This window comes from Falco peregrinus, chromosome 1 (assembly GCF_023634155.1).
Source record: "Falco peregrinus isolate bFalPer1 chromosome 1, bFalPer1.pri, whole genome shotgun sequence".
NCBI lineage: Eukaryota > Metazoa > Chordata > Aves > Falconiformes > Falconidae > Falco > Falco peregrinus.
The window spans coordinates 122,194,668-122,220,475 of NC_073721.1; positions in this window are offsets into that span (position 1 = coordinate 122,194,668).

A 25,808-nucleotide genomic window follows, 5' to 3' on the forward strand; every position below is an offset into this window, starting at 1 on the left:
TTTCATCTTCACATTATAGTACAGCCAGATTAGTAAAGCTGTGATGGTGGGACACATGATCATTTGCTAAGTAAAGTCAAAATTAATGACAAATAAAATCAGTTTCCCTTTGTGGTTATTTCCAGCCAGCTGCATCCGAATATAAAAGAACTATCAAAGGGAGATACCCATTAATTATTAACTCAGAACAACTTCAGAAAGCACTTCTTAAACCTCCATTGACATCATTCTGACAGGCTCCTAATCTCAGAAAGTTGTTGGTAAGAGTTGCATTAGACTCAGCATGTCACCAATTCTGACTCGAACAACTGCAACTCAAGATGCACTGCAGCATAGATATGAACACATGGGACAAACTACCGTCTCTTAAGACATCTGTGAGTAACATTTACAGCATAACGTGCTGTATAATTCCCTGTGTAGCTCTACCTCTGCTGTCAGCATAATAGAGTTGTCAGCAGTCTAATTGCAAGATGCAATATGTAGGGGGGTCATCCAAAAAAGAAATCTCAGTGGAAAGTAACACGAATCAGCTGTCATTATTAAAAAGCTGGACCAACCTTTGGCTAAACCATTTAAACCTCCAGATTAATCCCTAGATTTATCTATATAGATTGGATCAAACTCAAAGTTTGACTGCAGATGAAAGAGAAACTTCAAAACGAAGTCTGTCATTTATGCCCATTAGACAATGCATTCAGTTAATGATCTGCAACTTACATTAGCCTGGAAACAGCATTTTTAAGACTTAACTGTTGCATCTTTTTTCTTTTCATGTTATACTTTGACCTTTGTTTCCAGATTTTTTTTTTTCTTAAAACATTTTGGTCGGAAGGTGAAAATATTCCTTTTTTTTTTTTAACAGAAGATAGTTCTAGTTTCTGCCTTTCCCGTTCCACCAACTTATGTGATTAAATATCTACTTTAGTCTAATAGTTAACTTGTAAAGAGCTTATTTGACTATGTGGCATCAGTAGAACCTAGATTTATTTACTATAAGATCTCTTTATTTCAAAATCTATATGCTGAATCAAGCTGTTAGAATCCTACAAAAATATTCAAAGGAATTTATGCCATTGATAAAATAATTAAAACCAACCAGTGTTGGAAAAACAGTAACACAGTGGAAAAAAAACAGGTTGGGTTTTACAGCCATCATCTGAAATTACTAATTCTATTCTTATGTATATTAAAAACTTGAGATCATGAGACTTCTAACTCTGCTGTTTCTTTTTTGTTTTTAAAAAACCCAAGCAAACTCAGACAAAGCTATCCATCCCCCTCCCCCCTGCTGAACAGGACGGGCTAGTAGTTTTTATTCTTTCATCTTGTGGGGAGATGTTTAAATTTAGAATAATTACAAGATAACAATAAGCAGCACTGAGCATCAATGACAAAATGCAGCTCAACTTGAAAGTTTTAATGCAGTTTTTCCCCTCTCATCAATGATATTAACCCTTCTGACTACTTCACTGAAGGTTCTTCCCAGATCATGATGTGAATGATAGATTATCAGAATATTAACAGTTTCTAGACGTGGATGAATGAACAATGAGTTCAAGTAGATATTTTTCATATACTAACGCAAACTTCAAGACTGTATTTCTTGCTGGATAGGATATAGGCCTTATGAGGAGCTAGGCAACAGATCTGTTAGAATAGCTACTAGCTGGTTGTAAAAAGAAAAGAAAGGTTACTGGCTTATCTCAGTCAAAATAATTAGACTTCCAAGTAAACTAGAATCAAGATAATTTCCTCTTTTAAAAAGTTGTTTCCTACCTTTGCTGGCCTGTTTCATCTGTTTCATTAAAGATGCAACTTTTACTGATGCTTCTGCTCATCCTATGTTTTCATCAGTGTGAAACCTAAAATGCTCTTTGCCTAAAGTGTAGGTTAATATAATAGCTACTTGAAGCAGAAAACCTCTGCAATGTGCCTATAGTTGTCTTTATTTGGGCCTGTGCAGCATTTTGTTTGTCCTCTAGCCTTTTACGGCAGCTGGACCCTGACCTTCAAGTTCTTAAAAAGAGGAGGGGGAAAAAAAGTATTCTTTTCAGATTCCAAGTTCCTCCCTTTTTACCCTCCCACTGACACTGTCCCATTCAATACTAGAGATAACTTTATTCATCTATACATCATTGTATCAAATTCAATAGGCAAACTGCTTCAACATGCTTCAGAGCTGGACAGGGCAGTAATGTCTTCATTTTTCCTTAATGCAATGAGTTTCTTATCGCAGTCCTTTCAAGCACAAAACAAACACTGTAACAAAAAATGATCTCCAAGTTTTTCCCACCCTGCTATTTCATCATGGGCTTATTTCTTTGTTTGATCTGTTAGTGGACAGCTACAGCTATAAAGCTGTAAAATTGATTACATGCATACCTACATAACATGAGTTAAAAAGGAAATTTGGGGGGATCATTTATGATTACATACTGTATTGAGAAGATTTACTTTGGGCTCATACTAAGAGTGTGGAAGTAATTTGTTCTTGAATTGGATATCATCCTTTAAACAGGATACCAAAATTCAGTCGCATCTAGAAAAGCTGGTAGAAATGTCACGTTAACTGCAAATCTAGCTGATCACTATCTGGAAAAGATAGATCTTTTCCCCAACTATGTCACTGTGAATTTGATACACCCAATGTTACAAAACTTCCAATATGTCATTAATTACCAGGCTTGACTTAAAGTTAATGCCACCAGCTCCATGGATGTTTGTACAGCTCTAGCAGCAAGGAGTCCAGCTTTCCCTAGTCCGTCTACTCTGAGTCCTGCTCACCTGCAGATGAGTTTAAGTGAAAGAACTGAATGCTTGTCCCAAGTGTTCATGATGTAGTGTGGTTTAAGCTCGCTAGCTGAGCTCCAGAAAAATGCTATGATCACACTGGTAAGGGGGATAGATCAGTATTTTAATGAATCACTTCAAAGGTTTTGTAGTGCCTTTTATTGTAGCATGAAATATTACATATTAAGATACCCAAGTCAAGCTCATGTCTCATTGACATCTTTGTCTTTTAAATGGAAAGTAAAGCTGGAGGGGAAGAAGTTGGTTAAAATACAGAACTTCTGAAGCGCTTAAACCAGCTAATGGTACTAGATCACTTTAGATTCTGAGGATGAAAAAGAAAAATAAAAAAAAAATCAGACTTACATCCCTGGCTGGGTGTTTTCCACTATAGGCCCTACATGTTTATGTAGAGGGTATTGCGAACGTTTGGAGGGATTTGGGAGTTTCAAAAGGAAGAAGTTTATACATTAGTGCTGCAAGTTGCAAAACACTGTTGATATTCAAATGTTTATTGTGTAAAATCTGGGATAAGCTTCAGCATGAGAGCTCCTTTAAGTGCCTACAACTATTGCTAATTCCCCTCAGCATTGAGGCTTGCACAAAGGCCTTAATCCAATTCCACTTTTTTTTTTTTTTCAGAAAGCCTATGCTATTTTCTCTCACATAAACTAACAACACTATCCCATCACACTGCAGAATGGGTCAAAGAAAAAGGGCTCTGTGTTTATACTTCACCAACACTTTGTGTTTCTTGGCCAAGTATGGCAAGAAACTTTAAGTGGGTCCCCCAGGCCCCACGCCATCTTTAGAAAGAAAAATAAGCCTTCAGAGATTGAAAACAGACTATTTTAGGCACTAAAAAACCTATGAAATGTCAACTGTTCTTTCAGTCACTATCCCTGAAAAGAAATTGATCACTCAAGCCTCATTCTTCCAGTTCTGATTTAAATTATGAAACACAGGAATTGCTTTGATACAATAGTGTATTCTACCTTGCTTATAGCAACACCCTTGGAGATATTCTTTTTCAGAGTGTCCTCAGATACTAATATTTGTGTATGCATATTTTATTCTACTACCACATGAGAACTTACTCATCATAACAGCTTAAAGCAATAAGTTCCATCAGGGAAAATAAATTTTATAAGGTCTCTAGATTTACTTTTATGAAGTGCAAAAGAAACTGCCTTCCTTTACAAAGTGTATTTGTAAGCTTCATCCATAATCTGCCTTGTACAGGAGATCCCAGTCCAGCTCTAAGTGGTCAGGTATTCTCTGTATATAAACCTCCACTTATTTCTGATGATCCCAGCAGTGTTGTCAAGGTTTAAACCACAACAAAGACTGAGCTGCTTTGAGGATTGACCTTCCACTAGCAGGAGGGGAGAAGCTGGTCTGGTTTCCATCTGATCATGTATGAAATGCTGCAACAAAAGTTCTGCTGTAACTAGTGGGGATGCTAAAATGCCAGAGCATAAACCTGCCTTTAAAAAAAATACTTTTTTTTTTAGTTCCAAACACGGATTAAAACTCCTTTTATCAGGGCTCCTTAATTTTTACTGTGAGAACCCAGCTGACATCCTATAGTGCCAGTTGTGCTAATTCAGACAGCATTGATTCCAGTCTGCAGAATAAGCTCATAGTTATATTGCCCCAGAAGGAGTCAGAAGAATTCAGCCTGGAAGGGAATCACTTACTGAAGCCTTCGACAAGCTGGAAGTTATTCTCCCTTCATGCTGACTTTGCTTTTGAAATGTGTGTTAGTGGCTGAGCCAATTTTTTGCTCCTCTGGGGTTACATTTATACAGCAGCTACAGGAGTGGCTGCGGTACACTCAAATGAGGTTTGAACACTTTGTCAGGAATTATATGAAATAAGCTAACTTTTCCTGCGGGTTTCCCTCCCCGAAGAGTTTTACTGTGTTGCAGGAGACTGTTTTCCCCCCAGCTCTGCGAGGGGTGGCCACCCGCCGGGGGCGGTGGGGAGGCAGGGGAAGGGACCCGCTGCCCCCGGTGGCCTTGCACTGCCACCTACAGCTGAGCGCTGCCCAGCCCTGCTCTCGCTTCCCTCGGGGCTGCTGGGAGCAGAACAGTAGAAGATTCCCACGTGTGGGATGAGCAGAGTCTCTAAAATTTGCTAAGGCCCACGTCCCGCATAGGAAGGATGCTGGAGCGGAGTATCTCAGCTTACGCGCAGGGTCCTCGCTGACTTACGTGACTGTAACCCGCTGCATCAGCAGAAATGCACGCTCCCGTGGTGGAGGGTGATGGTGGCTTCTTTGAGACACTTTTCTCATCAAATACTGAAAAAGCATGTTTTCATGTTTTTGAGGAAAGCTTATTTCCTACAGCACTGTTTCTGAAGTAGTTCGTGTATTTGCACGGGCTCTTCCCCACTGACAGGCTTTTAGCCTTTTGGATCGTATCATTCCTGTTACCGCTGATGGATTAACTGAGTGCTGAAATCACATTTTGAGGGTTTGGCTTGTTTTAAATGGCTTAAAAAACTATAGCTCAACACAAATAAGTGGGTTTTATATGTTTAGCTTAAGCCTTGTATCAGTTATATAATTTTAAGTGTTGCTTAAGTCCTGTTTAGTTTGACCTTTATGGCAGGGCACAGCCAAATTTTGTCCAGTGGAACTTGTCCATAAAAGGCATCTTTCTGGAGCATTCTCTTTATTTTTCATGAAGGATAAAACAAAAGAAATACCTGTACAAAAATACTAATGTTCTCCTGAGAAAGACATGCATTAAAATCCCAAATATTTCAGAAGAGGTACCAAAATTCTTCTTGAGATTTTTATTTTACTATACTACAGATGTTAAATGCATATACTTTATGTTCATAAACACATGGAGAAAAGTTCATCTTGCCCCATGAAAAAGAAATTCTGGGATGTTTTTTTAATAGGATCATCAAATGACTGAATCTTTTATAGTGAGAGATTAATTTCTTCTGCATTGTGCTGTGTGCAGTACTTATTGTGAAGAATTTGTAAGAGTTGATATTTTAGTTGACTGACAAGTCTTTCGATGTATTTAACAACTTTAATTATACTTGTCATTTTCAAAATGAGTGAAAAAATGTACAAAACCAACAGAAATATGTCAGTTGGTTATTAGTTACAGCGAAGTCTCTCTTTTATCTCTCTTCTCTCGGGTGGAAATCATCCTTTCTATTAAATGGGGAGCCAGTTCAAAAACTTGAGACCCATCACTGTCTTCAGGGTTTTTAATTACGCCTCTGCCTTTTTCTCTTCCTTTTGGATTGTCTCTGTGTTAGATGACTTCTGAGTTTTTAGATTTCCTCTTTGCCTTGCTGTCAGCACGTAGCGTCTTTCCTTTATCATGTCATACAATTCAGATCTCTGTTTGATTGTCTTGTTTTGGTGCCATACTCACTTGGCAAACGCAGCCCTTCTTTGTGAGGGGAAATGTGCCTTGTCATCACGAGAAAAGGAAGGGAGAAATGAGCAGTGGTACTGGGAGCAAGGAAGCAAACTGGAGAAAGTGTGCAGGAATTGGTGGGTGGGTTATTTGCTAGCTAAAAAATGAACCGCGGGCCCCTCTAGAACTTGTTAAAGTGAACATATTGCTATTTCATAAATTAACTTACTTTGAAAGCTGCATTTTCCTTTTCCCTCTATTTTTCTCCTGGTCTTTCTTGCATGTGCAGGTTCTTTCTATCATCAGTCCACTTAAAGGTTTCCTGGAAATGTAGATGTCTTAAAGGGTTTCCTTTTGGCTTGGCGTGGTGCTTGGAGGTTCCTTCTGTGAGCACTGGAGGTTTAGATCTAATATCAAAGGGTTTAAAGCTAATGATTTTAAGTATGGTTGAATTTTATTGCTCCTCTGGTGGGCTAAAACCTTCAGCAACTCTTTGACCTCTTCCCAGTCAATCCAATTCCATCTAATACTCTGTGACTAATATGGTGGATATTTAATCTACTTTGCTGCTGAAATTACTTTTAGAGCCACTTTTTTTCCTTAAATCTTCCTCTTTAGAGAAATTGCTGATCATAAGCTCTAAATATGTTGCACACTACCACATAGGTTTTTAAAGAAAAAGCTTTTCTTTTCATAAAAAGAAAATTAAAAGATGTAATTTCTTTTTATAACATAAATGAAATGAGGGGATATAATTATGTTATGAAAGTAAAAGCCAGGTTAAAATGAAAAATTGACAGAAACCTCTCTGATCATGCTGTTAATATAGATATAATGATGAATAGCCACACCTTAGCCAAATATTTCCTGTAATATAATTAAACTTTAGGAGCTTCCTTTAATTTTTTTCTTCAAAGACAGTATTTCTACCATCTAGGCAGTGTTTACTGAGTTAAAATTTTGAACATGGATCTTTTCCTACAAGTAGTACCAGGAAACTGTATTGAGTTTTGTTTGTACCATATTTTTTTCTTAAAAAGTGACCAAACTGAATAGTTGAGACCATAGTTACAAATTTGCCATAGTGCCTGAGATAGTTGGCTGTTTTTCCCTGTTTTCATCTCTTAAGTCATCCAGCTTGCAAGGATTCTGCACTCTGCAAACATGAGCAGAAGGGATTTGCTTATCTGATTTGTGTGAGGACCCACCAAATTGGGTCATGGATAATGATCTCCACATCCACAATCCTGTGCCTTATAATTTAGTCATGGGCATAGGCACATTGAATTCAATGGGCTTGAGTAATTTGAATTTAATGGACTTATTTATATGCCTGAAATTAAGCATTTAGGCAAATTTTTGCAGGATTGTGGCATTAACCTTTTCCATATGTAACCTCTTTAAGCGTGCCATCTAGCATTGTATCAACGTGAAGACCAAGAGTTTAAGTCTCAACTTTCTGTCTGAATCTAGAGCAGGCTGATGTAATAGCAAGGGTGATATGAAATGACATTTCTGGTCATAGTCTAACTACCAAGGAAGATGTACTTACTATACCAGTGAAAGCTGAAGGTTCCAGTGCAACGAGTGAAAGGGAAGAAGAATGTGAATTCCTTTCTTTATGGTGTTATGGACAGACATCATTGGTGCAATAACATGAGGCTAGATGAAGGGTGGAAGTGAGAACAAATCTAACTGTTTGAAAAGTGAGTCTCAAAGCAACCTGAGAGTTAGGAGTGATGGTGGAAACAGAGAAGATGAGCCCCCAAGCCAGGTAGTTTTAGCTGTGGTTTGATTGGTCTGTGAAAAGGAATGTGTGGTCTGCAGGGGCTAGAAATTAGACTTCGTGATTTAGCTCAGTTTTCCCATCTTTCTAAAAAACTTACGTCAAGGGATGAGATGCATTAAAGTAACAGTAATGGAAAGGATTCTGCTCCGCTACTCTTGCAAGTAAGCAAAGGACTTCAGTCTTCAGAGCTGTCCATATGGCAAATTTCACATGCACTAAAATTAAGAGAGGGGTGAGGTGACCCAACCCACATGTAATAAACATCCGTCCTGTTTTGGATGGAAGTGTGTGTTGAGGGAGTTGGCAGAGAACCTGGGGCGTTCTGTGATACAGCCTTTCTTAAACAGGGACCCTGGCTTACAGGAGCAGGAGGCAGGCTTGTGATGTCTTTAGAGCATATTCTGTATTGGGAATACCTGGGCTCTGTTCTGAGATCCATGGATTTCTTTGAGAAAAACTCCAAGTGATAGCATTTAGCTGCTGACATGAGTACTAGCTGCTACTGGAGACCATGCAGGTGTAACACAATCTTACTGTACAGGCCAAGAGGTAATGGCTGAAGTTGAGATGAAGACCATGAGATTATTGTGTGGGTCTTACTAGAAGACAAGCTACCCTATAGTCAGCTAAAGCCACAGCTCTGCTCTTCTGTCTGTAAAATGAGACTAATCATACATAATCATGACATCACTTTTTGGTGCTTAATACATTGCTATTCTTAGGGCGTTTAGCTCTTCAGGGATGCAGTAGAAGTACAGGGTTACTTTACCACCCTTTTTATATATGGTTGATGCCCTGGGCATAAATTGCATATAAAAATGCAAAAATACGTAGGTATGTTTATACCCCTCCTCTTTTTGTCTGCTAAATAGTACTGTAATTGATGGAACACAAATGATGTATTAAATTTCTTGAACACATGGATAAAATAAGCCAATATGAAAACCACCATGTGCAGTTAATTTATAGACAAATATATTTGGAGCAGGTACAAACAAAGGTGTAAAGTACTATGTTTTAACAGATTTTCACGCCATATGCATTTGCTTTTACTGCCTGGAAAAAAAAAATGATTGCACTAGATATCTTTTTTTAAAAAAGTATGTTAAAATACCTTTTGAAAATTGTCTTTGTTTAATTACAGGAATGCTACTCTTCATGGGTTATTAGTATGTTTAACTGTTTTAACTATTTTTAGATTATTTTAATATAGTAATTCTTTTTGCCGCTTAATTTCATTTAAGAAAGCAAATTCAGAACAAAACCCCCTGAACTTTGACATCCTTTCTTGTATTTATTGCATATCTTTGGAAATGACCTAATTTTAGCAATTCATATGAAAACAGTGGTCAGATCTCATCATTTCAAATTAAGTCTGACAGCTCAGAAGTTAAACCAGTTTAGCTTGTTTTAACAGCTACACTTCAGTGATTCTGGGTTATTAAACTCTTTGGGAAACCTTCCATAGTTTACTAGGGAAAGGAAATTTATACAGTGGAAAGAAGAAAACCATATGTAATTGCCAACATATACATAGTGACTCTGGTAATAACATCAGTTCATATCGATTGTTAGCATCCAGTTCAAAACTGTATGTATATATGCTTTTGTGTGAAGGAAAGATACGTTGGCGTGACGAACATCTTCCCCTAAAACTCCCATCAAGACAAATGTGAGTGGCTGTTCTGTAACTCATTTGGGAAGCTAAATTCAGTAAAGTGAGTTTTACCCACAGCACTACTTCTTCAGACAGAGCTCTATACTTGCACATGTATATTAAATCTGGTCAAACTTGTGATTAAATTTGAACATTAAGTTTGTCCACCACTTGGATCCCATGGTAAACCTGTGGAGGAAGATTCAGAGCGAAGGTTCATCCTACCTCCTGCCTCAGCTCCTATCTCATGCTATCTCCTTTGAATAGGCCATAGACATGTTCATTCAGTAGGATGTGATTTAGCTGTCAGGCTCATGACTGTTCAGAGAACAGAAAAGTGTCTTACTCACCAGGTAGAAACTATCAGATATTGCATCCACTTGGGCATAGCTACAAGCCAGCTCAAATCTCAAGCTGAAGCCCTTACGGGCAGGGTACAGAAGGAAGCAGCCCGCAGGCATGGTGGACTCAGAAAATAATTGTTTCTGAAACTGAAATCCTAGGAGGCTGGGATGAGGAGGGCAGAGCCTGAAATCAGATTTAATGTTTCATTAGGCTATAGAGACACTAATTCACTGAGCCCTTAGGATGGTGAGCTGAACAAGCAGTGGTGGTTCCACTGGCTTGACTTGCCATAGAGGGTCTAGACCTGCGGTGTGGAACAGCATGAAGTGGTTTGAAGTTTCTGTTGTAGCAACAGTCTTGTGCTGGGTACAGTGAGACATGCCTTGTTGCCACCCCATAGCTGACTCTTCTGTTTAGACTCAGGTAGCAACTCAACATGGCTTAAAGGCCCAGTCTGATATCTTCCTACAGCAATGTTTCTACACCAGGGTCAGGCTAACAAATCTTCTGTACGATCTATTTAGAATAAGGGCATTTTAGATGTCTTGCTACACAGCAGGTTTTCAAAACTTTGACCATTTCTTTTAAATCTTTTTGGAAACTATCTTAATTTTCCATATCAAGTAATTTGGTAATGACTAAATATCACTGCTACATATATTGCTAGTTCTCTCTCCTTACCTTTCCTTCTAACCTTGTTTACACATCCAAGAATTAAGAGCAAATTTTAGTCACAGCTGGTGATCTGCCATGCCTCTTACCTACTCTTGAAAATTTCTGAACATAGTTCTGTTCTGTTCCCTTCTGTTTTGTTGATGTGTGTACTCTGCAGTAGTGGATCAAGACAGACTGAGTAAGGCACTTCTTCACAGAAACGCTGTTGACTGATTTCCTATTAACAACATGTTGAGAGCCATCACCCAGCTTTTAATCCCTTTAACATATGCACAATTGGTTTGAATAAAAATATCATGTAGTACTGATTGTGTCTGTGCATTATCAACAAAATGTGCAGCCTAAAATATCTGTGTCAAAACTGTTTGCCAAGGCTTATTTTCAGTATGTTCACTGGCTAGCATAAGGCCAGCATCCTTGCCCTGAAGGAGGTGTTTTAAGGGCTGGAAAAATATTTAGAAGTGACAATAACTGATAATATTGGCTGGTAGAAGATTAAGTAGGAACATATTTTGCTGAGCTTCACAGTCTAAGTCAATACCAGGGTTTCAAACAGACGCTTAGTTGTCTTTTCATTATCCCTCATGAGCTACTACTCTGTGTAAGACACTAATGCAGAGCAGTGACTTAGGTGCTGATAAGTAACTTCTGGTGAGGCTTGCTGTAATGGTGTAAAGAGTTGCTGTCCACTTGGTTCCTCTACCAGAAATTACTGACTGTGTAGTAAAGTCTGAGGACTGCAATGAATGCCTGATAATTAACTGATTTAGCACAAAATCCCCTGCTTGCTTGAAAACTGCCTTCATTGACATAAATAATGAAGCTAGTAGACTCAGTGAAAAGCAGTGCAGATACAAACGTGTTTTCTCTTCTGCCTTTCTCTTGGGGCAGCTCTGGCGGAGGCAGTTGCTTCCACACCCACTGCAGCTGGATTCGCTAGGGCTGTGAACACCTTTATGCTATGAACAGGCAGCTAAGCATGTTCATGGGCTAAGCATGTTCAGAAAGCCCAAGGTCATGCATGACCCCTGTTGCACAGCACCAAATGATGCTTGCTCTCTTGTTCAGTCAAGGTAATCTAGGAACTAAATGACAGTAATTTCCATTAAAAAGCCCCCTAGAAGAAAAGCAGGAGTGTGTGTGAGCACGTGCTTTGAAAACTTTGCTTGATGGTACATTTTCTTTCTTTCTTTGATCTATCTGAAATAAATGGAATGCATTAGTGTTATTTAACTTTGCCTTGAACTGTCAAAAAATGGAACAAAGCTGACTGTAGTGTTTATTTTCAAAATCCTACTGCCAAGATTTTTTCTTCAAGGGAGAAGAACGAAGGAAGAACAAATCTCTTCTTTGCTGCCATGGTCATTATAATTTCAGTAAAATAATACTGTCCCAGTATTTGAAACTTTCTGTACAGGTGGGCAGTGTGAGTCTGATTACAAGAGATCATTCCAAGCAGTAGGAATATGTATAGGCTAATTATTAAGACAAGAGAGAAGAAAGGCAGTTTTAATGTACTTGCATATCAAGGGCTAGTGTTATTATGAAAGCTGCCTGGAAAACTACATATCATGATGATGAGCGTGGTTTTAATACTTAGGCAGATGTTGAGAACGTAGTGTAATCAAAGGGTGAAAGCAGATAATTTCTAGGCTGTTTTGGGATTTAGACTGGCGAGGATAACTGGAGTAACGTTTTTAATTCCTAGTTAGCAAAAGGAGTAGCAGAAGGCTGTTGGCGAAAAGCTATGGAGAGGTACAGAGATACCAGTAGACCATGACATCCACTGTGGAATGATGTTTGCTCTGCAGAGGGTAAAATTCCAAGATTATATTGAATTCATTTGGAGAAAAGGAAGATAAGCATGTGGGAAAGACTGTGGCCTACAAAGAGATAAAGTGAAGCAGTCAGAATGTTTGTTGCATATATATCTGTATATGGAAATGTAACAAAGTAATGAAACTGCTTTACCTTAGAAACATTTTTACAAGCCCTGTGTTTGGTTTAAAAAGTGAAGGATCAAGTTTGTGAAAACACGATCAATCATTTTTCCTGTTTAAGCCTATGAGAGGACAATTTTCAAACTTAGAAAGATGACTCCTGGAGGTTTGTATTTGTGGGAGTTTCTCTTTTACAGCAGTATAAACTGATCGCCTGAGAAAAGTTAATGTAACTAGGCTCACAGTGTACTTCCAGGTTTAACATAGGCCTTCTGCTTAGAAAAATAAGTTGACACAGATTTCCTTTTCTCAGGCTTCAAATCCAGGTATATCTATTGCAGCTGATATCACTCTGTTCTCTTCTCCATTTGTGCATCCAGTACAGATTTAGATGGCATCTTTAATAAGGAAGTGGTGATTTTCTAATCCTTGTGGATAATCTCTTCCTCTGATTAAGGGTAAAGTGGCAGAATCTTGTGAGGAAGTTGATGTGTCATATTTGTTTGTATATACGTACTTTTGTCTGGGACTGACTAGTTGGCATCTGCTAGCCCCAAACTGACACAAGTGTCTTTGATATGTCTCTGTCTGTGGGTTTAGGTAGATACAGGGGTACGTGTGTAACAATATATGCATGGTCTCAGTGTACCACTGGATAAAAAGTATGTTTCAAAGGGATATAGTCATCCTATGCAACTGCACTTTGGCACACATCAGTCTGAGTTGGGAAACTGATTTTACAAAATTAAGCATACTTGAAATATATGTAAGAAAATATTGGAATTACCTGTCATTCAAACAAAAGGACTAGGCTTTTTTTTTTTTTTTTTTTTTCCCCCCCCCCCCCCAATGACTATACTGTTAGGCTGGGAAAGGCTTTAAAAGAAAGTAATACCAGCAAGTCAGTGGGAAATGCTAATCTCTTCCAACACAGAAGCTAGTGCACTAGATAAAAACACAGGGATATAATCAAGGCACTATAACAGCATCATGATTATTTTCTTTGATAACATGATGGGTCTTTGCATGTAAATGTAAGCCCAAAATTGGACTATGCTAGTGAGACAGAGATAATGGCAATTAGAAAAAAAGGAGGTAAAGTGGTTTTGAGTGCCAAATTATGCCCTCTTGAGTCTGATCAAATGCCCAGTGTAACCAGTGCAGACATCCATTGGCTTTGGTAGGTACTGGAACAGGCTCTGTAATTCAGATTTTTTCCTGTTGGTTTGTGCGGTTTCTTTTATCAGACTACTGCCAGAATGACCTTGAGAATAACCTAAAGTAAAAGTCAAATTATACTTCTGACTTTTCTCCTGTTTTGTTTTTGGGTAAGATAAGGAAATCTGAAGGCTTAACTCACAAATCAGTAATAAGCAGGGGCAGAAGAAACCACACAAAATAGTCTTCTCCCAAAATGGGTAAAGAAAGAACACTTTTAAGAATCAAAAGCACAGTAAAACAAGATGTTTTCCCAGGAGCTGGAATCTGTACTCCTTTACACAGATGTAGATCAGAAATGGCATGTTGAACGATTTTGGTTCATACCTGTAGGAATGATGGAACAGTGCTGAAGTCACTTTGCATGGTGTGAAGCCCACATGATTCTCCATCACTTTTTTGAACACGTTTTGTCCCAGAATTTTTCACCAAGGCAGACTTGGATGCTAGTGAGACCTCGTTTAAGAGTCCATAATACATTCCAAGTGGCTGATACCCCACTGTCCAGCAATATTGAGAAAAATACTGATCTTGAGCCCTTCCCTTCCTCAGATTCATACCTGTGGAGTGGAATTCGGCTTCTTGCCTTGTAGATTGATGGACTAGAATGAGTTTTATGTGATAAGCGACGTGGAATATGTAAGATCTCTGTGTGGGAAACTGGACCATACAGTTGTCTATATTGTAGTAGTAGCTATGTAGTAGTGGTACATGTACTAACTAAAACTGCAATGGTGATATTAAATGTCAAGTCTGCTGAAGAGCCTCCACAATCTGGGCAATCTGTTAAAGGACTGTACATAATGAATGTTGTCCCTCTTTGTAGCTGAACGCTTAAATCTCATTTTCACTCTCTGTTCTCTCAAACTGAGGTTGTCAAATTGGTGCCAAGTAAGACAAGTTTATAATATATATTATGTACCTTGGAAGTTGGTGGATGCTAGTTCCACTCAATTTAACTGTGTTGCTTTTGAGGACAATTTGTTCTGACCTGGAATATGAAGCCTGTATATGAATCAGCTGTTTTAAATATGTCAACAAAAGAACTTATATGAATTATTTTCTCTATTAATTCAAACAACTCCAAGGAGGTGGGTGGGAGAACATGGTTACACAAAACCAGTTAATGAGAATGTGTTCACCTACTGGTCGATTTCCCTTTGCCAGCTCGGCTGAAGAAATATCTTATGTTTAAATTACTTGACTTGGACCCAGGAGAGGTGGGATCCATTCTTGTGGTTCTTTTTCAGCCTTTCTATAAGACTTTGGACAGATCACCTCTCTTTTCTGAGTCTTATCCCCATTTTACACACCAGAAAAAACCCTGTAAGCATCTATTGATTATTAAGTTATTTTTTCAAAGTATTGGACCTGCAGGCTCAAGAAAGTGTGAAGTATTAATAAAGCAGAATGAGGTAATCATGCTGAATAACACATCTAAGAAAAATGTAGCCTTCTGTATCAAAGATGTGCTTTGATTTGTCATAATTTTGTCTATGCATGTGTATCCAGCACTTTTAATTTTAACTGTACAAATTACCTATGTAGATTTTATTGATAAGAGCTCTGAAACACATGTGGCCACGCAACTCATGTAACATTCTTGTTCCTGACTGGATAAGCTAACTCTAAGTTTGAAGGAAATATGTTCTAATTTTCCTGGAAGAAGTAGAAGATTAGGAGAACTTTAAACTGTTACAGTTCTTTTTGAGTAGATTTTCTAGGAAAATTGCTCATAAGTTAATGAGTAAGGCGGCATTCATTTAATTTCTTTTGTACAAAGCAATTCTATATCATTTTATTTGACAGCTGTGAGGTTGTATACTACTTTGTTTTATCTGAAAGCTTTGGAGCTCTGGTAAAGTATTTAAATACTTAATTCAGAGTATGGACCAGAGAACTGTACTGGCAGGCAAAGGAGGCGAGCCCATATTCTATACTTCAATTTGGGCATGGGGAGTGTTTTATAAATGAATATGTTATGTTCACTAAGACACCATCCTCATAGAAATAATGATTAAAATGAGAAGCCTAACTTGTGTGAATTTACTACGCAAGATCTACCTGGGAAGTGCTTGGTATACCCTGCTATTAGAGAGGAAAGATCCTATCCATCTTAAAGCAAGAAAACAATAAAAAGTCATTAGTTGTGTTTTGTAACCTCTCAGGCATAATTAGAAGTTGTCTGAGAGTCACCTGTGCAGTATCATAAGCAGGTATGTTGCAGAGAATACAAATAAAAACCACGCAGCCTGGTCATGAATAGTTATGCCAATTCTGATTGTACTACAGTTTTCTGTTACATATCCTCTAAGGTACAGCAAAAAGTCTGCCATTTTAATGAATGTTTCTGGTGCGTAGAGAAAGATGATATAGTCAAGCATAGGTCATCTATAGCCCTTAGTATCAGCTGTAGCATACATGCCATTATATCATAATACCGTTTTATCCCTCGTGATCTTTGATCAGTGCTAATGATCAAAGTTTGCATAGCAGCCAAGAGAATCATGAGACAGTAGATATTTATAGCTTATGGCCAAATTCTGATTACTCTATAGCAGCTTTCCCAGTGTTCTGTAGTTCGATTGATGTCATTGGCATGCTTCAGCATTCAGAATATATCAAATAAATTTGCTATGCTTTGAACATGAAAGGGAAGTAAAACACTGATAATTTAAGAAACCAGAAAAGTGGAGGAGATAGGAGATGCACATTGCTGCATGTCCTTTGGCAACTAACACCATACAACGCTTAGCAATACAGTGCATGCATGCAAATTGCTAAGCAGCCTCTTTAATGCAAGGCTTTACTTCCACTGTAAGAGTGCTGCTATTCAAAGGGGCTGATAAATGAAATCTGAACTGCATATGCTGCAGTGGAGAGGAGGACAGGAGCAAGACACAGCTGTTTGGGGTGACTGCTTTACAAGCAGAAGCCTTTCAGTTCTATCAATCAGACAATGTGAAAGGCCCAAATCCAAAGACACCAGCATCCCACCCCCTTTGATCCCCATCGTAATAGTGTGCCAGTCACCGATGGAAACGCATTACAGAGTGAGAATGGTCCATTTTCTTCCTTCCCTTTCTGAGAGTCTGTATTTATCAGATTTAACTAGTTAATGATTCTACTCTTCTGTGCGCCATGAGGAATCCCTCTGCAGAGGTGACAATTGTTTATAGTCAATGGGCAGTTAAAGTGTAAGCAATCTATGGGATCTGTAGAAGCCGTTTTGCAGGGCTGAGAGTCCTGCAAAGGGTTAAGCATTGACTCATTTCAAAATCAATGGCAAAATTATACGTACGTTTTCCTCATCAAGACAGTATTTGGTTGAGACCTGCGAGGCCGCGCCGTGGATATGCGGACAGCATATTGATTCTAGTGAAAGCGAACATTGTGGTGGCCTCGTGCTGAGGCTGTGACTGGGTTTAGGAAACGTGTGTTCTGTGCCTATCCCTACTGCAGCCTTTGTGTCTCTGTCAGCACCTTCTGCCAATAACAAGCCTGAGGCTGCCTACCAAATGAGGTTTCCCTACCTGTGAGTTTGCAAGCACAGTTGCAGCATGCCTTTGAGCTCACACGGCACCTTGTCTGCCGAAATATGTAGTCATGTCACCACGTATGAAATACCTGTCAAGATGCTTAGGTGGACGGACTGTGAAGGGAGGTAAAGCATGCCATGCTCACGGGTATGCCAGAAGATGCTCGGAATGGTATAAACTATATGGTCTTAGGCCCCTTAGATTTTTGTGGTCTAAGCTTCCCATCTACAAAATGGGTGTTGCAAAATATTCCTTTTTCTGTTATGCCTATGTAAGCTTTTTTTGGATACCTGTATACACCCAGTAACTAGCCCAAGGGCTGTCATTCCAAGCTCTACAAAAATGAAAATAATCCTTCTGTGTGGAGAAGTGCTCATGAGACCCATCTGTCCATCTGTAAAAGCCACTGTTTCATTTTTTTGAGTGTGTAACGTCTTATTATCAGGCTTTCTTACTGATTTGCAAACATGAATGTTTGTAGGATAATAAAGAAATGGGCAGCACACTTGGGTGATCTCTTTTGCTTTTTTCTTTAAAAGCAATTTTCATGGCAGTGAGTACGATAACTATAGAGTTAAGCTATGTCATTAATTTCCATAGATGGTAGATGGAGAAGTTAAATTCTAGGCACCTGAGTGGATCATCAAACTCTTCTACCACATAATGACTCTAAATAATCATATTCATCATAATTAGTACCGTTAATAATGTTAAAAATAAACACTTGTACCTCAGACCATTAGTAATAGTAATCTTGCCATCGTCCATGAAAATTACTAGACCTGGTTATTTTTCACAGTGGGGCACATATCAGATAGATAATTAAAATATTAATTACATATATGATAGAGCTTTGACTATCTTTATTATATTACCATTGGCCTTATTATTATACTTCCAATATGTTACCTTGTATATATTGTGTTTAATAAAGTGTTAAAAAATGGCTTTGGGTTTCTGAGATCAATATATGTTAGAAAGAAAAATGTATATGAATCCAGAGGTAGGGAAGAAATGGGATTCAAACTGTGGTTAAATGAATTTCTGTCATTCAACCCTGTGCTAAGAGGTGACACAAAGCTGACACAAAGCTAATCCTAGTCATAAATCCCCAAAATAGAATTTAAGTGATACTTAGGTGATATTTAATGGTTATTTTTACCTTAGTAGATTAAATGAGAAGGATACTAGTTAGCTGAATGGGAGAGATGAGCTTTAGGAAAGAACAGTGTCTTCTAAAGTGTTTTGCTTTTTTAGGTACAAGTTTTTTCCGTTAACTTAAACAGTAGCTCTTCTGAGGTACCAGGGGCTAGTAGTGCTATTGCATGCCAAACTGAATTAATATAAGCAATGGGCAGGTGTAATGCGAGGATAAATAATGGTGACACAGCACACTTTATTAAAAATGATGGTGCCTTTAAGATTGAAAAATCTTTTGTCAGGAGTTTATTTTTCAGTGGTGGTTAATTGTCCATTTATTCCTTACCTGTCTAATAGTTTTGCAAGATTTTTTTGCCATTATTTGCAAATTGTGTTGTAATTTTTCTGTGATAAGCTTATGTTTCAGTTTTTTTCAGATAAGGACATAATTACTCTAAAAGTAAATGCTTCAGAAGTAAAACACACATCCCAGTATGATGTTTGTATCCTTAACCTTCAAGGATTTTGAGAAGTTCTCCAAGACGCTGGTTATGCTGTCTGCCTCTGTTGCCTTACTTTGCAACATTCAGTGGATTTCTTGGTATCTTTTGGGGAAACTTTCAGGAACAGAAAACCTCTGGAGCCGAGGATAGTCATTGCCTCCCTTTCACTAGAGGAAAGGACAAGAACGCACTTTTCCTATTTTTAAAGGTGTTTTTGCAAAATTTTCAGTATTTTTTTACCGTTCCATTACTATGTTTTACAATTTACATTTATTAATACTTTAATATGTATTAATAATACAGTATGGCAAGAAACAGTTTTTAGAATTGACAGCAGTAGATAAAAAAGACTTCCATTCAGTTCAGCGCGCCCCCCCCCCCCCCCCCCCCCCCCCCCAGTATTTTCTTAAGGAACCTTTAATGTACATTTATCCCAGAACACCTCCACACCTTCTGAAGCTTAAAGGATAATTAAGTAATGAAGTTACTAAACTTTAGTTTAGAAAAGAAATAAACCCTCCGCCCCCACCAACTCCCAAACCAGGTTATATCTCTGAAGAAGGGGGAAGATGTTTTCTAAATATAAAACTGGATTGGATGGATAGCAGAGTTCTCTACAATTCCTATTAGTGTTGAGAAGCTTGTTCCACCGGTGTGGTATGAGTGAAAATATTTGCCTGGGAGCAACTGATGGCTGAACAATCTGGGCATTTTCATTTGCTTAATTCATAAATTGGAATTAAGGGAAAAACGAGGATCCCAGGCTTGCCTTCAACCCTGTGCGTGCATGCCTGCCACCCTAGCACTGATTCCAGGTTAAACTTCTCATATCCTGGTGACTGAGCAAAAAACAAGGGGGATGTGATCCCATTCTTGCTATGCTGCAGGGCACTGAGGCACCCACACTCGAAAGCGCAGTGTTTATTTTCCGATGGAGATGGCATTCAGGCAGCCAGCTTTCACCACCTGCCCATTAACATCTCTAATGTTCTAATGTAGTGGAACTTCTTGTCCTCTGTCTCCTGAACAGTCAGATTCCCTACTCAGCCTGAGTCTCCTCTAATGTATAGCTTTGCACACATGGAAAGTAATTTCTTTCAGAAGTAGGCAGCAATAATAAAATCTTATCATCTGCTTCACACCAGATATTATGAGTGTGGTTGTAAATAAAACCTTATCACCTGCTTTAAACCTGATAGCATAAGCAGTGGTCGCACTAGGATTTCTTTTTGGTTCAACCCACTTTACTGGCTTTATTTAGCGAGACAGGCTATGGCTACTTTCGCCCTCAATACATCTGATATTTTACAAGGTTTTGGGGGAAGGATGCTTTGAATTCTAAATGCCTCTAGAGCACTTTTATTAGTGCAGGATATCTCCTCTGGTAAACCATTAACTGAGTCATAGTCAACGTAGTCAATGTAGGGTAGTCAAATGAGGACAGTCAATATAAGTCCAAGTGCCTGACTGTCCAGAAAGTAATAAAACTCTTTCAACAGATTGGGAAAACAGCTGACTAATACATTTTGCCAAAATGCTATTTTGGATGTTTCCTGTGCTATAGATTATTCTCAGACTAAAAATGCCTCGTGGATCTTTTCAGTACTATTACTAAGGCTTTTTACAATTTTTACATTTACCCAAGGCTACTCAGGTATGACATCCAGTGGCAGGGTTTCAAAGTTTAAGACACGAACAAGTTTTGTCATCAAATGGAATTTTCCTTGTAGAAATGAGATGTTCTCACTAAGTAGAAGATAATCTCTTCCAGATTTCAGAGCTGGCATGAATGAAGGCCTGGACTTTCCAGGAGGCGGCTGAACCTAATAAAACCTCTATGAAAAATTCAACTCTTCATTAGATCCTCCTTGTCACTAAGGCTTATTATAGCCGCTTACTTGGGATTAGCACAGACAGAATGTGTTTAATATGTTATTAAACTAGTTAGACTTACATTAATTTTGTCCCTATTTGTGTTAGTGTATTGGAGAAAAACCTGAGATGTTCTATATGTACATGATTTTGTTTTGCTTAAATAAGTTTGGTAGCAGATTTTTGTTATGATGTCTAAGGCATAATTTGGGATTTTAAAATTTAATGTAAAGATTATTACATAATTCCCATCTTCCCTGAAAAAAAGGAAACTTAATTTTACTGCATCCCTTGATACTCTGAGGTATAGCTGCTTAATACGGGAGTTTACTTGGATCATTTATTGATTCCTCACAAATGGTATTGTGGTAATGTGTAAGAATAGCAACAGCATATATTAAAACATCTTTATAATCAGAATAATAATGAAGAGCCTGTAGATATGAGAATCCCAAAGTTTTCCCAGTGCTTTAATAAGTACTGAGCTACCGTTACAATTCCTGAATTATTCAGAGCTATAATTTGGAGTCACAAGGCTTTAGTATGCTGTAGATGTAGCATTGAGGCTTCCCGGGTCATGGTAGATATTAAAAATTGTTATGGAGAGATCTAGATTGCTAATCACACAATGGCAGGAATGTTGTGTAGTGCCCTAGAATGACAAATAATTTAACAGAATCCAGCCGGTGCTAAGTCCCCTCTCTCCCATTCCCCAAAACACAGGATGTACAACAGTGCTTCTGTAAGAATAAAGGAGTGCAAAATGTCCTCAAGTGTACGTCTCAGGAATCCTATAAGCAATGGAATAAGAGCAGCAGAACATACATGGGGAAAAAAGAAAAAGTCTCCTCTTGGACTGGAATAACAGTAACTAACCACTACACTGAGGTTATAATTATAATTTAGTCACGAAAGTAGAGAAGTCAAGGTTTCAGAAGGAAAAAAAAAATCTATTTACAGAAAAATATTATGCTTTTCATTTGATAGAAAAAGTAATTATTGCAAAGGGACCCATGGAAGATCTTGAAGACAGTCACCCTCCTTTTAATAAGTGCTTGTGGCAGCTAAGTGGGGATCAGGAGTATTCTTTATCAGGTTTGCATTCAAGTAGTACTAAATATATGCAGGTAGGAATTAAATAGTATCTGAGTTTAATTAAAATTATAAAAAAAAAAGGGGAGAAGAATGGTTGGTAGACTGCTCGACTGCATTTTAACCAGTAACCTCAGACCCTAATTAGAAATGCTTTTCATATCTCCTCCATGCAAGGGCTTAATCCGACGTGAGTCTGTGAGCGAGGGCTTGGGGGACCAGTGTTAATTCTGCATTCGATCTTGGTTTGTATGGAGGCAGGCAATGCTGATTGACCGAGTTGCAGCACAGATCCCATGACCTTGCTGGGATTTTCATGTGAGGTGTTAATTGAGAGGGTGGGTTAATCTTTGAGCATCATTGTCCCCACGCTGAGGACAAAGTTTGTGCTCTCTGTTTCCTTACTCAACAGTATATTTGATCTCTACCTCCTCCCCTTTATGACAGTTTAGCAAGCCTGCAGAAAATTTGCTCTTGATAAATTTATTGGTAGAGGATTATCTCTTGCTGGTTTTGTTTGATTTTTATGGTCTTGTTTGGGAGAAAGAGTGGTTAACTGGGATGAAAACCAAAATATCCTTCTCCCCGTTGTCCCCCCGCTTCAGTCCACTCCAATGAGACTATCATATCGGGTGGGGGGAGCAACATCTCGAGATTAATTATACTAAAGAAAACTACAAGGCATGATTTCAAAGTTATTTCATCTGAGTGCTGGAAAAATATAAGCTCTTTTATTGCTCCTGAGTGGAAACCTGAAAATAATTAGAAAACCAAGGAGATGATATGGGGGACAGAGCTTTTATAATATACAGGTTAGAGTTTTCATACTGGATTTGTGTAATGCAAGAGAAGACAGCCCTGTAGTTTTGCTTTTTGTAAATCATGAATGGTGCTTTTCTTCATGTGTTGCTTTACAGGCCTGTCATTTCCAGTGTAAGAAGTAAATTTTTACTCTGGGCAGGATTAATGTATACTGGCTGACCTTAAATATGACTCCCAAGTGAGCAGGATGGTAGTTAAAAGCAGCAGAAGCAGTGGAGCTCACACAGGGAACACTGTGAACCAACAGTGATAAAAAAGCACAAATGATAGCTGCCCTTGACATGCAAAGAATTTCTCTTACTTGTTTTATTGCACCAGCTGTAATGAGTTTAATTACAATGCTTCAAAACCAAAATTCCTTTTTGAGCATTTTTATAAAGTCCAGGCAACTCTTGCCCAGCCCTCTGCCAGACCCACTGCCTGCGGAGCGGGAAGGAGACTGTCCTGCCTGCGATGCAGCGGGAGATGGTGGGATGGCTTTGGTCTGTCAAGGAGAGAATGGTGTGTGGGTCTGGTTGGATGGCTGTGAAATATATCCAGTAAAAAAGGGTTGCCATGGTTTTTACATGCCTGACTTGGTGGTTGTGTGACCTTTATGAAGTTGTTTCCACCTGAGTGGTGATTTTGCCTATGCCAGAATCATTCCAGAGAAGGTCTATGGCAGGGTGAGATGTTTCTGTGCAGTGCCTCGAGAGTGTGGTGCCTTGATGCCACCGAGTTGTGATTCAATGCAGACCTGGCCTCATGGCTTCAAAGTTTTCTTAAATAGTTCTGTAGCAAAATCACAATCCATAGGAAATTGCCCCTTGTAGGGACATTGGGTGATTATTTATTTTTTTGCAGGAAATGGTGCTATGTTACTGGAGAGTAACTTAAATCAGCAAGAATTTAATAGCTTCCTTGGCTGGGTGGAAAGTTACAGGTCAGCTCTTGGATTTATATCCTTATATAGGTTCCAGTTGTAGAGTTTCTCATAGCAGTAGTCAGCAGTCTTCTAAGGCTGTTGCACCAGATTGTATTTTTCTTTTTTAAAGTTTAAGAATATTGATAGAAACTCAGTGGGAGCTAGGAAATGCTGGCGTTCATTTCGGCATCTATATCTTTCTTCGAAGCGAGGCACTGGAGCCCAGCCTGCCTGAGCTTGGGATTCACTGAGAGACAAGAGCTGGGAGAGCTGGTGCTTCCCACAGTCTTCCCTCAAGATGCTCAAACTCCGTGATCCTGGCCTTGCCCCTACCATGCTAATGCTATTAAAATCCCCCACGTGTTATCTGTAATTGCTGACCACTATCTTAAGCCAACCACCCTGCAGTCTTCGAGGAAAATTAAATTTGGAGTTGTGAAAAAGACAGAAATTTTGTTTTGCAAAGGACTTGGAGAGTTCGAAATCTGGCTTCTGTTCATACTGGAATAAAATGTGACATTTTCAAATTCTTGGCAGAGGAAAATTCTCAAAAAAGCTGCCTTTCAAATTGATCAAAATGGTTCATTCTAGGTTGGACTTGCTTGATTTCATAATCTACCAGAAAAAAACTGAAATAAAAGTAATTTCAAAATGAAAAATCAAAAAGGTCAAAACAAATCCCCCCTCTCCAAAAACTCAAGGCAAGTTGGCATGATTCATAAACCCACTTTAGTTTTATGAATCCACATTTTCTAATTCAAAGGGTGGCTACTGATGCTTCGGTTTTGTTGTTTTGGGGTGGGTTTTTTTGTTTGTTTCGTTTTGTTTTGGGGTTTTTTTGTTTTGTTTTTTCCCCACAAACACCCCTAGGTTATTCCTCAGTTCTTTATGAAGGGAACATAGAAATGAAGCTAGCTTCTTGGGATCTATATTGATTTCCAGGATTTGATGAATTTCAGTAAAATGTATGTTTATGGCCTGATTGTTCTGCATTTGAGAGGTGAGAATTACTTCTGATGTCTGTAGCAAAAGCAACTTATATGGGCTACAGAAATGCAGTCTGCTGTTTGTATTGATCATAGACAGTTATTGAAAGGCTATCCTTGATCATTGGGGTGATATTAATATTTTAAAGGTTTGATAGTAGTAATAGTAATTTTTAATTCTGAGTAACTTCTGCCTAAATGTAACCTCATTATTTTTAATAGTTTTGGCTTGATATAAAATAATATGTAAACAACAGTTTCTTAACTAAGTTTGGTGAAACTATGAGATTCTTGATGACTAAGATGTTTCCCTAGGTAAGACTCAAGGCTTGTGCCCCCTTTTGTTAGGAAAAAGGAAAACTTTGTACCTGCCCTTACTGGTGGCTACTGAAACACCCTGTTTATGCTTTGGGATAATTAAGTGCATTTTTGAAGTTGATAGAAGGAAGAATGAGGACAGTTAGGAACAGTGTGTAAGGTATTTTCCCTTTTCAAGCCACAAAGGCATTAATGGAGGAAACCAACAGCCTGATGGGGTGTGCTCAGGCACAAGAAGGTACAGGAAAACCCAAGGGCATGCAAGTCCTCAAAGCATGAGGAAGAGTAGCAGCAAGGGCGAGAATGGGTATGTGCCCCAAGAGAAGAGCCACTTGGGTCTCCAGGCTCTGTGTAGGTCCTGATGATCTCTTGTATCCTTTCGTGTGAGGAACAATTCTGCTCAGAAGGTTTTTCTGTGGATGCTGTGTCCCTGTAAGAGTGTTTGGGTTTGGCTCTTCATGTAATCAAAGATAAGAGAGATGTTCATCAACATCTTCTTTATGGACTTACTGTAACTCTGTATTAGGCAACTAGTGAATGTTCCCCTATGTAATTTCGGACAAAGTATGAAATTACTTGTGTAGAAGATGGATTATTGGTTTCATCTTTAGGGCATTAGGCCTAATGGTCTTATGGTGCTTGTTTGTTGTTTTCTGTCACTACCTTTAATCTGGTTTTTAGAAATTCCACTGGTTCTGTATTTATAGAGACTGCTTCACCTCATTGCTGTAGATTATCTTACCAGTTAAAATGTCTGGCCCAGTGTAAGGAAGCAGTCTTATGGTATGTTACATCTGTGTGATCTACTTTTTCTCTAAGCAAT